Source organism: Arachis hypogaea, chromosome 17 (assembly GCF_003086295.3).
Source record: "Arachis hypogaea cultivar Tifrunner chromosome 17, arahy.Tifrunner.gnm2.J5K5, whole genome shotgun sequence".
NCBI classification, from domain to species: Eukaryota; Viridiplantae; Streptophyta; class Magnoliopsida; order Fabales; family Fabaceae; genus Arachis; species Arachis hypogaea.
The window spans coordinates 95,202,692-95,205,011 of record NC_092052.1 but is presented as its reverse complement, the minus strand read 5'-3'; positions in this window follow the sequence as shown (position 1 = coordinate 95,205,011).

The following is a 2,320-nucleotide window of genomic DNA, read 5'->3' as shown; positions in this document are numbered from 1 at the left end:
TTAAGCAAATAAATCACTTAGGCTGAATAAGAAGAAAGCCAACCCAAGCCCGTGTTGCTCACCCAAGTTGGTATGCTCCAAAGCCAACGTTCATTTCTCCTTTGGTCAATCTCTGAGAAATCAGAGAGAGAGCTTCGTTCCTAACTCATTTTATCAAAGAAGAAAGAAACAGAAAGCTTAATCAAAGGAAGTAAAGGTCTAATCACCCAAATCAAACCCATCTAAGCCAAGTCAAAAGTTAAAGGTGATTTATTTCTATTTGCATGCAATTTACTTTCTTCACTCCTTCTTGATGGGTGGATAAATGCCGGTTAAAAATTTCTGAAAAATATTTTTTAAAACAGCGTTGCAAGTACATCCTTAATTGGCGAAATTTCCACTATCAATTTCAAATTTGTCACAATTAATAATAAATAACCAGGAGTAGAATCCCGGGTCGTTTCCCTAAGAGTTGACACAAGATGCAAATTATTGGTTAGGATTTTCTTGAATATTTTTTGAAATTGAGAACGGAAAAATAAATAGCTAGAAATTAAAGCGATGGATAACTAGCAAGAGTTGATAATTAATCAAAATAAAAGGCCTTGGTTAGGGGAGAGAATTGGAATTTCTATCCTTGTTGTCTTTCCCAAGTGTAATAACAAAGGTTCATTGCTCCCACTTAGTTATCCTCTAGCAATTGAAGGAAAGTCGAGTGGGCATCACTAACTCTAGCTCACAAGTCCTAGTCACATCATGGGGAAGGACTTGAGTTGGTGAGATTTGAGCTAGCCAGTAACTTCCAATTATAGATTAATAATAGGGTATAACATCACAAAGGGTTCCAATTACTCAACCCCCACCCAAGTTGGAAAATTTACTCCATTAACATGAATGCCATTTTTACAAACACATGGTGGGTGTAAATAAAAGACATGATAATTATGAGAAATTAATTAAATCAAAATTAGCACCAACAATAATTAACAATGATCAAACAAGCAATAAAAATAAACATAAAAATAATTCAATGCATTAATAAAATTCAAGAGTAACAAGATCTAGACATGAATTCAATAACCAAATGGAAAAGAGTAATAAGGGAATTAAAGAAGAAAGTAGAAATAAAATGATGAGGAATGAAGGTAGCAGCCGCTCTCTCAAGATCCAATTCAAATAAAAATAAGAATGCCAAAACCCTAGAGTGAAATAGGAGTTTCTCTCACTAGAGTTCAAAACTAATAAAAAAACTAAAGTGAAAAGTGAAATGTCTCCCATCTCAGCTCCATCCCAGCCTCTAGTCTGCATTTTTGGCTTGAAACTGGGTCCAAATTTGCCCAGAAATTGCCTCCAGCGAGTTTTGTTAATTGCAGCACATGACGCTCGTCACGCGTACGCGTCAGCCACGCATACGCGTCGTCGAACCTTGCACCTGGCCACACGTACGCGTCATCCACGCGTGCGTGTCGCTACTAGATTCTGAAATCCTTAATTCCTTGTGTTCCTTCCACTTTTGCATGTTTCTCTTCCATCCTCTAAGCCATTCCTACCGAATAAAACTTGAAAACAATTAACACACATATCACGACATCAAATGGTAATAAGAGAGGATTAAAATTAGAAATTTTAAGGCCAAGGAAGCATGTTTTCAATTATAGCATGAAATTAGGAAGAAAACTTAAAAACATGCAATTTACATGAATAAGTGTGAGAATAGTTGACAAAACCCACTCAATTCAGTCTAAAATATATCATAAAATAGTGGTTTATCACTTCTCCCATTCTCTGCTACTCCAGTATGAGTGATACACTTGAGTGAAAAGCCTAGAGTAATTTCAGTTTTTTTTAGGTTGTTTCTATTGTTTTGTGTCTTGTACTTGTGAGGTACCCCTTTCTAAGTTGGGTTAGCACTTAGAGTGGAAAGTTAGGTATTAGCATAACCAAGTCAAGTTAGGATAGAACTTAAGAGGGAAAGGATTGTGTCAATCCTGTGAAATTGGTGTATGTAATACTTTAACTATAGTGAAAATTCCACCACTGTTGTAGTTGAGACTGGATGTAGGTTGCATTGCACAAGGCAACTGAACCAGGATACATGCTGGTGTCATTCTTCTTCTCTTTCTTTATGTTCTATTTTCTAACATTTATGAGACAAAACGAAATTGTCTCATAAAGTTTTCGCTACATAGTTCAAACAGAATCTAAGTGAAAGCTTATAAGTAAAGGCTCATTTCATTAATGTAAAAGGAGGTCAAAGATTCAACTCCCCTTCTCTAAGCCTTCTACAACCTTCGATTGGTATCTAGAGCCTAGGTCTCAAGAATCAAGCGTCACTGATAAA